At 43.5% G+C, this 14,173-nt stretch overlaps 1 protein-coding gene across 1 annotated transcript in view; it reads right to left on the reverse strand.

The window, feature by feature from the left end:
- NDUFS4 (NADH:ubiquinone oxidoreductase subunit S4) overlaps window positions 1-14,173 on the reverse strand; it is a 123,455-nt gene that overhangs the window by 55,114 nt on the left and 54,168 nt on the right. The gene's annotated exons all lie outside the window — the stretch shown is intronic.

Here is a 14,173-nt window from a genome sequence, read left to right on the forward strand (position 1 = left end):
TCTGCTTCATCAGCTTCTTCAGGGGGGTCCTAGGTGACATTAGGGGTCTTGGAGACCCCTGATGTCTCCATAAAGAGGACCTGTCACATATTTTGCTATCACATAGAGGTGTTTCTCAGCCCCCTCTGTGATAGCAATAAAGTTAAGTGAAATTTTTTTTTTAAAGTTTCCCCCCAAATTTTTTTAAAGTTACACATAAAAAGAATTAAAAAAACAAAATGTTTTTTTAAAGTCCCCACCCCTACATACACTCATGTAAACATGCGTCAGGTCCGCATACCTGCGAAAACGACGATTGCGCCCATTACGCCGCACATGTTACATATCGCCGCGAACGTCGGAATGAGAGCAATAGTTCTAGGGCCATCAATCACTGATAACACTAAACTGATGAGCTGTAAAAGCTTTTAAAGCGTCGCCTATGGCCAATTTTGGGTATGCTAGTGTTTTGCGATTTCGCGCAATTTTTAAGCTTGACATGTTTGGTGTCTATCTACCAGACGTGACCCCGTCTCTTATATTTTACCAAAAAAGTGGGTAGTATTAGTTGTTTTATAACACATGGTAATTTCTCCTGAATATAGTAAAAAATAAAAACCCCCAGTGGTGATTAAATACCACCAAAAGAAAGCTCTATCTGTCCCCACAAAATGGTATACAATTCATTTCAGTACAGCATTGCATGACAGAATAAATGTCAGTCAAAGTACCGCAGCGCTGAATACTGAAAAATGGCCTGGCCAGGAAGGGGGTCTAAACACCTGGTCTTCAGGTGGTTAAACATATTTTTTTTTAAATGCAAGCAGCTCAATAATTTTACCTGGTATCAGCCTCTTGCAATCCACTGTATATCAAAGCTCAGACTGGGAAAGGAATGTAATCAGTTGTGTAGCAGTGCAAGGAGCATACTAACAGGGGAGAGCAGAATGATGAGAGACAGGCTCATCAGTCTGCTGCTTCTCCTCTATCTGCCGATTCAAAGCCTGGGGGACGGACAGGACTGGTAAATGTTACTTACCTGCTGCAGAGAAAAAAAATCTGGTCTTCTGCAGAGCTGTGCAAATCACATAACTGAATGAGCAAAAATACAAAAACACACTAGCAGGTATAACAACTCCCATATATTTATACACTGCCCGTCCCAGCACCCCAACCCCCCCCCAAAAAAACTCACACGCTAATATTTTGTTGGAGTCCCGTTAGCTTTGATTCGCCGTGACATTTTTTCGATAAGCTTATACAATGTCACAACATTTATTTCCATCCAGAGTTAGATTAATTTTTCACCAAGATCTTTTAGTGATGATGGTAGAGTCAGACTATGTAAAGTCTTCTCCAGCACGTCACAGAGTCACAGTGTGGTGAAGGTCTGGACTCTGTGGAGGCCAATCCATGTGTAAAAATGATGTCTCATGCTCCCTGAACACTCCTTCACAATTTGAGCCCGATGAATCCTGGCATTGTCTTGGAATATGCCCAATGTGCCATCAGGGAAGGAAAAATCCATTGATGGAAAAACCTGGCCATTCAATATATTCAGGTAGGCAGCTGATCTAATTTTTGGGGACATAACATTGCTGAACCTAGACCGGGTATCCAATGGAAGGCTCTGAACTATTGGCTTAGCTAAAATCCTGGTGGTGGCTTTTTTTTTTGGCCAGGCAGTGTATTTAATCTGTTTAATCTATTTTAGCCATTTGCCAGGAGTTTTTATGTAGTGATGGATCCTTTTTGCTTCACACACATCCACTGGTGCTCAGCAACCAGCACATGAGCTGCATTCAGTTGTTCAATACTTGGCTGCCCTCTTCATTGTATAAAAAAAAAAAAAAAAAAAAAAAAAAAACATTAATTCGATCGTCTTTCCTTCACCCACAGAGAATGTAATTACAACTTCAGCAATGTTACATTGTACACACTAATGGGTATTACATCTGTGAGTGCGATTGAAAAAAGCATTCAACAAATTTTATATGTTAAAAAGCCCTTGGATGACAGCTCCGAATATTAGAAACCTGTGTTTTTAAGTCTTTGTACAATAAATTCCCTTTTTTTATTTTGGATTGTGTGTGTTACAACTGAAATTGTCTGCGTGTGGGAGGGAGGTTGCATTGTGCAGTATATTACATGGTATTATGCTTTTGCTATTATTGCATAGGATTATAAAAAAAGGTAAAAGAAAAACTTTAATAAAATTATATGGTCTTCTCTCCGTTCAGTTCAACCTCTGGTGCCGAGGGGCTGAGCCATGGCCACACTCTCACCTGAAGGATAAAACTCCCTACATCATGTACACCCGTGTGAAGTTCATCACTCTACCCCCTCTCTGATCCGTGCTGGGTTTGGGGCTCTGTACAGACCAATCTCTGCATCAGTTCTGTCTCGGCCAGAGGTCCGAACTGGAGGTCCGACCTGGAGAGGGCAACACACTTCCCAGTGGGACACAAAGCTAGGGATGCACCGATACTAGTATCGGTGCCGATGCCGAGTTTTATGGGCAAGTACTCGTACTCGCCCAAATGCTCTGATGTCTAGCCCGATACTTCCGGTATCAGGAAGACGGGCAGCAGTCCATTACACACTGCCCGGCTTCCTGATTGGCCGAGAAGCTGACTACATGCTCTCTCATCACTTGTGGCCAGCTGGCCAGTCAGGAAGCCAGGCGACGTGTAATTACGCAGCGCTCGGCTTTCCGATTGGTCGGGAATTGGGCTTCATGCTACCTCATGACAAGGAAGCATGGAGCCGGCTTCACGGCCAATCAGGAAGCCGGGTGCCGCGTCATTACACAGCGCCTGGCTTCCTGATTGGCCAGAAAGCTGGCTCAATGCTTTCTCGTCACCTAGTGACGAGAAGCATGGGGACGGTTTCCCTGCTAATCGGGAAGCCAGGTGGCAAGTCTTTACACGCTGCCCAGCTAATTAGGAAGCCAGGTGGCGAGTCTTTACACGCCGGATGGCTTCCTGAATGGGACTTCCGGTACTCAGTATAAGCAAATACCGGAAAAAATATATCGGTACTCGATACCGAAATACCGGTATCGGTGCATCCCTACACAAAATCCATGCACACAGCTGGTGCTAAGGGAATTTCAGACCAGTGCAGTCAGCAGAGACACTGATACTGCTGCTAAGTTCATTGGTGCTGCCACAGTCTGTGTGGCTGGCTCTGGTGCTGGTATTGGAACAGTTTTTGGCAGTCTCATTATTGGTTAAGCCAGAAATCCTTCCTTAATACAGCAGTTGTTCTCATACGACATCTTGGGATTTGCTCTCTGTCTGTATGTGTGTGTCTGTTTTGCTTTCCTGATCTTATTCGCCATGTAAATGATGCTGGGAATGTCGCTATTGGAGTGAACAGCTGTGGCTCTCAAGAAATGTTGTGTTGTCAAGGAAATGTAACAGATTTCCAAAGTTCTTTCATTACAAATATCCTCGAAATTTGTTAATCTTTTATTGTAAGCAATTTGTGCTGCACTACTGCACATGCGTTAATGTGTTTTATCACACATTAGTATGCAATCTATCAGGATCTACTCTACTTCAGCACTGCGTTGGTGTACTGTTCAGAATGAATGGCAAAATCAATGCACCACATAGAGATGCGTGCATCACAGTGTGCTGCATTCAAAGCACAGTATAGCTTGTCTTAGGTAAATGTGAATTTGGTTTGAAACCCACCTGAACCTTCAGTTTAAAATCTGCTAAACACATTCCAGATACATTAAAGAACTCCGGGCAAAATGTATTAACCCTTGCAATGGGGCTATCCATTGCAGTGCGGGGATAGCCCCAATGCAAGGGTTAATAACTTTTGGAGAAATCCAAAAGCTGCGATATAACTTCTCAACTCAGCTACAAATTTGTTTGAGTTGCCATTTACTAGCTCTAAAATAAATAAATATTAATCATAATAAACTAGACTTGCAGTGGGAGTGTATGCTCTGAAAACCTCAGCATGGATATAAGGAGTACTAGGGCAGGCCTAGAGGAGTTGGAGGACGTTAAAGAGTCTTTGTTGCTAGAAGATAAGTCACCAGCATTCAAAAGCACAGTGCGCAAATAAAGTTTTTAGTTTCAAAATTACGTCACATAGGTCTAGAAGTCAACGTTCCTTGGCCGTGCAGGGTCATAGTCTCCAGTTACAGACATTTTTAAAAAAAGGTTGCCTGTATAGAAAAAGGTTAATATACCTGTCTAGCTGCACATGCCTCCAATCTTGCTTCTCTGGAAAAGATGGCTAAAAATCTTCTGCAAGCAAGACACTTCGAGGTGTGCCAAATTCTTAGACACGGTTATTCTATCCAACCACCTCAACGTCACTACTGTACCTGACGTACGGGTTGGTGGATGGAACCAAAGGGCACCAGGAGACAAGGCACGACTCTCCTGGATGTGAGGGATGCTGAAGATATTTCATCCACCATTGCTTTGCAACAGAGCAACTGTACTGGGTATCACCAGGACTGGGCTCGTCTTCAATACTAGTGGAAAGAGCAGGGCAGTGTAGGGCTGCAACAACTAATCGACATAATCGATTATAATCGATTATTGAAAAAGTTGTCAACTATTTCAATCATCGATTAATCGGCTTCCGATTGGTTGCCCCTGTTCACGGCTCCACACACGCTGCGCGCCACACCTCCTCCCCACCTCAGACCCGCCCGCATCCATGCTCCACACGCCACACCTCCTCCCTGCCTCACGCTCACTGCCCGCCCAAATCCACGGTCGGCACAGGGACGCAGGGAGAAGAAGTAAGGAGGAGCAGGTGTGGGCGGATGACAGCCGCCGATAGACAGGCCCCATCTCAGAAACAGGTTGCTGGAAGACTGCTCAGGTAAGCCTGCACTTTCCCCACATGGTGCTCTATAATCTATGGCTGGGATAGTGGGATTTGTATTCCTCTATAGTTGATGGTACATTGTGCTGTATATTATACAGACCAATGTACCATCAGCTATAGAGGACTACAAATCCCAGCAATACATTATACACTGTATGTATAATGTATTGCTGGGATTTGTTGTACTCCTATATAGCCGGTGGTATTCTGCATTGCGCTGTATAGAGGACTACAACACCCAGCAATAGTACATTATACAGTGCAATGCAGAAAACCACCAGCTATAATATATTATTGCTGGGATTTGTTGTTCCTCTATAGCTGGCGGTATTCTGCATTGCGCTGTATAATGTACTATTGCTGGGATTTGTAGTCCTCTATAGCCGGTACCATTCTGCATTCATTGCTGTATAATTTTACACTTTTCATTTCACTATATTGCACACCACACTTTCTTTTTTACTTCCACCGCTCCAAGCTTGCTCCTGTGATGGACTGCAATCTCAATACAAACTAGTAGTCCATCACTGGAGCCATTTTTAAAAATGTATTTTATTTTCTATCCGATTAACCGATTAATCGAACTTAATAAATCGGCTAACTAATCGATTTTGAAAATAATCGTTAGCTGCAGCTCTAGGGCAGTGTCAATGTTACTTTGCAAACCAGCTCGACAACACAGTTCTTAAGTATGCAAGAGAATAGGAGTTTTGCCAAAGTTGCTCTTTACAGAACCTGTCTTTGTCCTTTATTAAAGACAGAGAGAAATATACAATCAGACCATAGTCACCCTACATCTTTCACGGTTTTGATTGCTCTACACTAATTAACCGTGACGTCTCGTTGTTATGGGTTACTGCATACCACTGCTCTGCCTTGTTCAATGTGCCGTCTATTCCTATTAGCTCACGGAAGTGATTTGTAGAATAGGCGATCGGATCCTCAGCCATGTAAACCTCTTAAAGACTACAATGCAATTAAACAATTTCCTCCTTTGTTTTAATTTCAGCAAGTTGTTAAGTCTGTCTGCACTTGGCATATTAAAACGTACAAGCCAGACAAGTGTTCACAGGGAACAGAATCCCCCCTCTTCTTTTCTCCCAACCAAAAAAAGAAAAGGAAATGCCATAATTCCATGGCTTATTATGAGACTGTACGACACCGGCACTGCCGGCCGCTCTCAGAGATGCCTATTCTTTGATGTGAAGTAAAATGGTGCTCAGTGAATAAAACCCCTCCTGTCTGCCTTTCAGAGCCGTATTCTATGACCCAGTGCTCTAGACGGCAGCCTTGGGATTTTTTTTTCTCTTCTTTGTAGAAGAATGCTGCGTGAGGGGAGTCCAGACAAAACAGACACTTGAGATGTAGGGGGAGTGGCAAATCCTCAAACCTCTCACCCCTCTTCCCAAAAAACTTAACACTGATAGCACCAACATGCCATAAAAACACTGCAAATGTCACAGGAAGGCAGACTGGACCCCATAATTAAGGCAATAAAAGCAATTTGTTTACAAAAGAGAGATGTGCTTTTAGTTCAGCCTAAATGAAGTCGCACAGTAGCAAGAGACAGACTATTACAGGACGGTGTTATAGCATCAGACTACAAAACAACACCGGTGGAACAATATCACACGAGTGCTAATCTCTAGACAGGACCCTGGTCATTAATGCTGGGGCACAGCTATAAATTAGAGGACGGGCAGCCCTGCATGCTTGCAGACAAGTATGATCTTTACAAGGTCTATAAAAGGTTTACAAGTGATAATAGATCCAGCAGTTTCTACACTCTCTCTGTCAACATAGTTACAAAGAGCTGCCACCTCTGAGGCTGTGGGATTAGCGAGAGCCTGCAGACATTCAGCACTGCTCTGTATCACTGAGCTGCCAGCTGGGGCTGCTCAACCCACAGCATGCTTCATCAAACAGTAATTAGTTACAAAAGCAAGTTGTGGCAAACACTTGAGGCACCATGATACACTACTGCACCTCAAGTGGAACAAATGCCTGCACGGAGATGCAAAATCATTGGCAGAAAAATATCATCATGCCAAACACACAAAGGACCCATTGACACTGCACAGAAAAACATATGTTGCACTTTTAGGTACATTTTGAAGATCTTGTATTTGCTGTTATGTGCCTATTTGGGGCTCAATTACACACCTAAACACTTCATACACTCTTTGTTTCTTTTCTCATTCATACACAGCACAGATGAAGGATTATTGTCAGAACATCCGAACATTGACCAAAGCTGTTTGGCTGCAGTCACTTTTCGGTAGACATTTCTCTGACTGGGTCCTTTGACGAAAGTAGATTGAGAAATTGACTTTTATTAAACAGGGTAGTTCCCCACACTGGTCAAAAAAAGTCAGCAGCAATTAAATTCCACCAGTATATGGCCACCATTGGAACGCACTGAAACTGCATGGAAAAGAACGTTAAAAAAAAAAAAATGCATTACAAAAAAAGTTTGAATGGGTCTCAAGGAATCCATCCAAAATAAGAAGTGATCAGGCACCGCACTGGGTATGTATATCTGAACCATATTTGGGTGTTCTGAAAATGTCAACGGCGTTCCTGCTGTTTTGTTGGTGCAGAGAAGGGCTGTTCCTGTTTATGCCAAACTCACTTATTGGCTGGATATTGCCATTCTGCATACACGTGACAAGACTGAATAACCCCAAAAACTTGGCAGCTCACTCTACTAAGTTCTGGCTTGAAGAAAATCTGCCGAAGTCTTCCCACACCATGTCAAAAGCCCTCAAGACTGATCTTGAACCAGTTGCAGTGTGAGCATATGCTCTTTAAAAAAAAAAGAGAAGTAAATTTAACAAAAAAGACAAAACCACGAGGAAGCCAAGAGGATGAGATCTGGGTTGTGGTGCATTGTATCCAGGGACAAGAATCTATCCCAAAACGCAAGTTCCATGTACAATTATATGTTGAATGGGCACAGCGGCCACATCCGGGGTTCTTGCAGCAGGAGTCCTGAGCTGCAACTAATAGCCCCGCTTGCACAAGGCCTTAAAAATAATAATTCAATTTAAAGGGTTTGAAGAGAAAGATGCAGCATGTGCACCAATTGTAATAAAAATCCCAAGTGTGACTTTTCACATCAAAAGTCAAATAAATAATAGTTCCGAAAATGGGTTGTATCAATATTTGGTGCACTAGGTGTGCAAAAAAACCACCCTCACGCGTTCACCACCTGGGGTTAATCATAGAGGATCTCTATGATTAAACCCAGATGGTGAAATGAGTAGCGGTGGCGTGGGAGAGATACTGTGGTGGTGTATACCTTGTATTTTGAACTTTGCATGGAATTTACAACAATAAAGTTGGACTTTTATGGACCTCGGTTTTCTGCGGCTGATTGGAGAGAGATTCTTAAGGATGTCCCATTGCACACCTAACCAATGTTTAAAAACTGTAGAACAAGCACACAATGATCTTCCAAAGAAATTAAAACTATTCCGCTTGCATCTATACAAAGAAAATGATGCATTTCCGCCTTACTCAGCCTTAGTCTTAGTTTTTAAACCTATCACTCCAGAAGAGAGTCATCCAGGCACTGAATTTGGATTACAAGGACACATGATAGGGGTGAGCTGCGCACTTTGGTTACTGACCAATGTGTATCTAGGTAATCTCCCTGGTGGGTGCTACAGTGACAAGCGGATGGAGCTGTATACAGAGAAGTAAGTCACCAGCACACCGATATCTTCATCAATACATCTTTACTAATGTTGGATAATCATGGTATTACAGAAGAAAGGGGTTTTGGGACCATGCAGGGTCCCTTCATGAGGCAATAATGTGATGAATGGACATTATTGCCTGATGAAGGGATCCTGCGTGGTCCAGAAACGTCACGTTCTTCGTTTTATAAATAGATTCCTTAGCCTGCATATTTAAATGCCTTATAAATATGTGTTCCTGGAATGCCAGGTCACCGGCACCAATGAGATTTCAAGCAGTGCTCTGGCCTGCTGTACTACAGATTAATCTAGGCAGGTAGTTTGTCCGCTCTGTAAGCATTTCATATCTTCATTTTAAATTATGATTGAGCTACATTTAAGTCAGACACTGGAACAGAGGGTGACCTAAATTTGGGATTTATAGAAACTTCACTATACAAAGTTATTAAAAATAGCTGCATTTACAATTGGTAGAATCTAGAACAGGGGTGCCCAGTAGGTAGATCGTGATTTACCAGTAGCTCTCAAAGCTGATGCTGGTAGATCACGAAGGGTGTGATTGGCGGCCCCTTTATTCCATTTTGGTATATTTATTTAGCAGTGCACACATGATTACCTATTAGCCTGAGTCTGGTGGATTCTGGTGGTTGAAGTGCTATGTATTACATCAAATAGAATCTAGAACAGGGGTGCCCAGTAGGTAGATCGTGATTTACCAGTAGCTCTCAAAGCTGATGCTGGTAGATCACGAAGGGTGTGATTGGCGGCCCCTTTATTCCATTTTGGTATATTTATTTAGCAGTGCACACATGATTACCTATTAGCCTGAGTCTGGTGGATTCTGGTGGTTGAAGTGCTATGTATTACATCAAAGAATATTAGTTTACACAGCCTGTTGCAAAATACAGCAAGGTGAGCCAGGAGAGACAGCCAGGAGAAAGAGCAAGGAGAGAGAGCCAGGAGAAACTCAGCCTTAGTCTTAGTTTTTAAACCTATCACTCCAGAAGAGAGTCATCCAGGCACTGAATTTGGATTACAAGGACACATGATAGGGGTGAGCTGCGCACTTTGGTTACTGACCAATGTGTATCTAGGTAATCTCCCTGGTGGGTGCTACAGTGACAAGCGGATGGAGCTGTATACAGAGAAGTAAGTCACCAGCACACCGATATCTTCATCAATACATCTTTACTAATGTTGGATAATCATGGTATTACAGAAGAAAGGGGTTTTGGGACCATGCAGGGTCCCTTCATGAGGCAATAATGTGATGAATGGACATTATTGCCTGATGAAGGGATCCTGCGTGGTCCAGAAACGTCACGTTCTTCGTTTTATAAATAGATTCCTTAGCCTGCATATTTAAATGCCTTATAAATATGTGTTCCTGGAATGCCAGGTCACCGGCACCAATGAGATTTCAAGCAGTGCTCTGGCCTGCTGTACTACAGATTAATCTAGGCAGGTAGTTTGTCCGCTCTGTAAGCATTTCATATCTTCATTTTAAATTATGATTGAGCTACATTTAAGTCAGACACTGGAACAGAGGGTGACCTAAATTTGGGATTTATAGAAACTTCACTATACAAAGTTATTAAAAATAGCTGCATTTACAATTGGTAGAATCTAGAACAGGGGTGCCCAGTAGGTAGATCGTGATTTACCAGTAGCTCTCAAAGCTGATGCTGGTAGATCACGAAGGGTGTGATTGGCGGCCCCTTTATTCCATTTTGGTATATTTATTTAGCAGTGCACACATGATTACCTATTAGCCTGAGTCTGGTGGATTCTGGTGGTTGAAGTGCTATGTATTACATCAAAGAATATTAGTTTACACAGCCTGTTGCAAAATACAGCAAGGTGAGCCAGGAGAGACAGCCAGGAGAAAGAGCAAGGAGAGAGAGCCAGGAGAGAGAGCAAGGAGAGACAGCCAGGAGAGACAGCCAGGAGAGACAGCCAGGAGAGACAGCCAGGAGAGACAGCCAGGAGAGAGAGCCAGGAGAGAGAGCCAGGAGAGAGAGCAAGGAGAGACAGCCAGGAGAGACAGCCAGGAGAGACAGCCAGGAGAGACAGCCAGGAGAGACAGCCAGGAGAGACAGCCAGGAGAAAGAGCGAGGAGAGACAGCCAGGAGAAAGAGCGAGGAGAGACAGCCAGGAAAAAGAGCGAGGAGAGACAGACAGGAGAAAGAGCGAGGAGAGACAGACAGGAGAAAGAGCGAGGAGAGAGTGAGTGAGGAAGTGTTTTTTTTTTTGTTGGTATATCTCATGTAGCTCGTCCTTTGAAAAGTAGATCTCAACACAAAAATTATGGGCACCCCTGATCTAGACTTAGACCGGCATGAAGTAAAAAAAAAACAACAATACCTAGTGAACTGCTGCATGTCAGAGTGCTTTTTTTTGAGACACGCAATGTAAGATGTTACGTTCTCAAGCATTCTACTTGTTTTCCAGAAGTCAAATAGGTAGCACAGTGCTAAGGAGGGAGACTGTATTTACCGCTAACTTCAGCCAGAGCAGGAAATCTGCTGGAACAGATCACGCTATCAGGCAGAAGACACAATATGGTGCACAAAGGTTGGAGGACACCGACTGCCCTGGATAAAGCATGCAGCTGCCAGCTGACTTCAAATCATCACATCAGAATGTAATTTTCAGAGCAGGCTGAGTGATTTATATACCACAATGCCAGGCTTCATGTAAGCTCCTTAGGACATGTCCAACAATATATTCTAGTGACTTAGAACTTCAAAAGCATTGACTGACCAAGACAAAAGAGGATAACTCACAGGTGCAAATGCAGCCTTTGTGGTATTTTCTACCCATATCTGTGTCAGTCCTGCAAACAGGGGCATAGAACTTGACCGTGGCCTCACACTATAAAAGACACAGGCATAAAAAAAAAAAAAGGGGGGGGGGGTGCAGGTTCTAATAGCAATCAGACAATTGCAATCAATTTCCAATCTGCACTACAATGATGAATTCTGAAACCCAAAATAAAATCGTAACAAATCCCTTTTGGAGAAAAAAACAAGAACCCTGCATATAACACTACACTGATGAGATGTTATTTTAATTTAATAACAGTCTGGAATTCTATGAATGTTGAGCTGAATCAGCAGCATGGAGTGGGAGGAGCAACGCACATTACACCAAAACATAACACAGGAAATGTTTGCGCACATTTCAGTTTATAAAGCTGGGTGGGCAATGCAGACTGTTATAATACAATTTTAGTATAAAAGGTCCTGTTTAAAGAGGAACTACAGGAAAAAATGTAAGATGACCCTAGAAACAACCATTTGTGCAGCGCTTTACAAAATGGTAGAGACAGTACAGTTACAATACAATTTCAGTACAATAGGGTAAGGAGGGCCCTGCTCGTCAGAGCTTATAATCTAGTAGGAGGGGCAAGTGATACAAAAAAGGAATAGTTGTTTAGATTGCGTTATTGGAAGAAGTAAAAGGGCAGTTATGTGGAGGTGGAATAGGCTTCCCTGAAGAGATTCGTTTTTAGGTGGACAGAGTAGGCGATAAGCAGACATATTGGGGTAAGGAGTTCCTGAGGATGGGGGACACTCTGGAGAAGTCCTGGAGGCGAGCATGGGAAGAAGTAATTAGAGAGCAGGTGGCCTTGAGAGGAGCGGAGAGGACGGTTTGGGTGATATTTTGCGATGAGCTCGGCGGAGTTGTAGATGGCTATGTGTGTGTTCACTGGTGTAGCAAATATGCATGGGACCTTTAGCTGCCAATTTAAGTTATTGCCAGGTTGCAATCCTGGGCCATGTTAAATCTGAACTCTGAACTGGTGGAGAAGAAGAGGGGGTGGAGGAGGAAGGGGGGGTTGGGTCATTGCATACTTACATTTCACAGATGGCCGGAATCGGCAGTACTTGAGTCAATGACTCAAAACAAGGTCTACTGTATTTCTGACTCCTCTTAATAAATGTCAGTTTGATGTCTCAGGTTATTGAAGTCAGACACAGCCAGGCAAATAGCATTTTCAGGAGGTTGCCGGCAATGAAAGCCTCCCATTTTCTCTTATGACAAGCATACTTTAAAGCAGTGGTTCTCAACCGACATAACCTCAGGACCCACATTTGTCCTTGGTCATTAAGTCGCAACCCAAGTCGAACCCCACTGGAACACACAGCATTGCAGTACCTCATGTTCCGATGTAATCGATCAAACTGCGGGCAGGAGCTGTGTTTAGGGTGCCATTTAAATGAATTTTAAACGTAACACACCTCCCGCACTTCCCCCACCAGAACGAACAGTAGGTGTGATTGCGTGGTAGTTTGAGATTAAAAACACTGACAGACACCACACACACACAACATTTTAGGGGTTCAGTGTGAGCTGTGACGGAGCTTCATCCATATGTGCATTGCTTGTACAACTCCCTTGCACTCCCTGTATAGGTGCCGGGAGCCAGAATGTGACGTCACTCTGGTCCAGGCACCTCTAAAGGGCATGCAAGGCAGCTGTAAGCAATGCACGTATGAAGGGAGCTCTCTCGCAGCCAGACCTCCAGCCTAACCCACCTCAAGATGACACTCGGTGCCGGGCAGTATATTTTGAATGGCTGCTTGGCACGAGAACTGACAGTGCTGCGCTATGGGGGAGGCTGAGGAGCCTTTCGCCTAGTGCAGTGGAAGGCATGCGACGACCCACTGAAAATGGGGTCGCGACCAACCAGTTGAGAGCCACCGCTTTAAAGGAAGCTTGCAAAACTTTCACAACAGATAAAATGGTATCTGGGAAAGCAATATTCGATCTGTTCCCACCATTTCACAGCTCATATAGAGGGCTGGGGAAACTCCCAATGACGCTACCTTAAGAGGTCACCAGGCGGGCTTTATTTACCACTTTATGAGGTGATATCTTAGGCCTTGTAGAGCTGCAGCTAACTATTATTTTCAAAATCGATTAGTTAGCCGATTATTAAGTTCGATTAATCGGTTAATCGGATAAACAATAAAACAAATTTTAAAAAATGGCTCCAGTGATGGACTACTAGTTTGTATTGAGATTGCACTCCTTCACAGGAGCAAGCTTGGAGCGGTGGAAGTAAAAAAGAAAAAAAATAGTGTGGTGTGCAATATAGTGAAAAGGAAAGTGTAAAATTATAAAGCAATGAATGCAGAATGGCACCGACTATAGAGGACTACAAACACCATCAATAGTACATTATATAGCACAATGCAGAATACCACCAGCTAGAGAGGACTACAACAAATCCCAGCAATAGTACCTTATAGCTGGCGGTATTCTGCATTGCGCTGTATAGAGGACTACAAATCCCAGCAATACATTATACATACAGTGTATAATGTATTGCTGGGAGTTGTATTCCTCTATAGCTGATGGTATAATATACAGCACAATGTACCATCAGCTATAGGACTGCAAACCCCAGCAATACATTATAGAGCACCATGTGTGGGAAAGTGCAGGCTTACCTGAGCAGTCTTCCAGCAACTTGTTTCTGAGATCGGACCTATCAGCGGCTGTCATCCATCCACACCTGCTCCTCCTTACTACATCTCCCCGCATCCCTGTGCCAATCGTGGATGTGGGGGGAGTGTGAGTGGGGGGGGGGGTGGGGGGTGGGGAGGGTGGGTGCGGGC

Source organism: Nanorana parkeri, unplaced genomic scaffold (genome assembly GCF_000935625.1).
Source record: "Nanorana parkeri isolate BGI_ZX_2015 unplaced genomic scaffold, ASM93562v1 scaffold653, whole genome shotgun sequence".
NCBI lineage: Eukaryota > Metazoa > Chordata > Amphibia > Anura > Dicroglossidae > Nanorana > Nanorana parkeri.